Raw genomic sequence first — 387 nt, forward strand, 5'->3', positions numbered from 1 at the left:
CCTCCGCCACCTCCCCACCCTCTCCAGGTTCCGCAAGTGTCGGGAGGGAATGGAGCGAATGCTCCAAGTGCGCCGCCCGTCATTACGGGCCCAGCCTCCGGTCTCCGCCCATGCCAGAGGGGCTTCCAGGAAGCTGAAGCTTCATCATCTACTGTCCAGGCGCTGTCTCTCAGGGCGGTTAGCCCGCCTCGTGAGGACAGAAGCAGAACCTGGCAGTACTGGCCGTTTTCAACATCAGACCTGTATAACTGGAAAGCACAAAACACCCCCTTTTCTGAGAACCCCCAAAGCCTGATTAATTTGTTACTCATAACCCCACTTGGGATGATTATCAGCAGCTATTGCAGGTTTTGTTCACCACAGAGGAGAAGGAAAGGATTTTAACCG

This window comes from Orycteropus afer, unplaced genomic scaffold, assembly GCF_000298275.1.
Source record: "Orycteropus afer afer isolate SDZICR_OR568_19922 unplaced genomic scaffold, OryAfe1.0 scaffold00054, whole genome shotgun sequence".
Taxonomy (NCBI): domain Eukaryota; kingdom Metazoa; phylum Chordata; class Mammalia; order Tubulidentata; family Orycteropodidae; genus Orycteropus; species Orycteropus afer.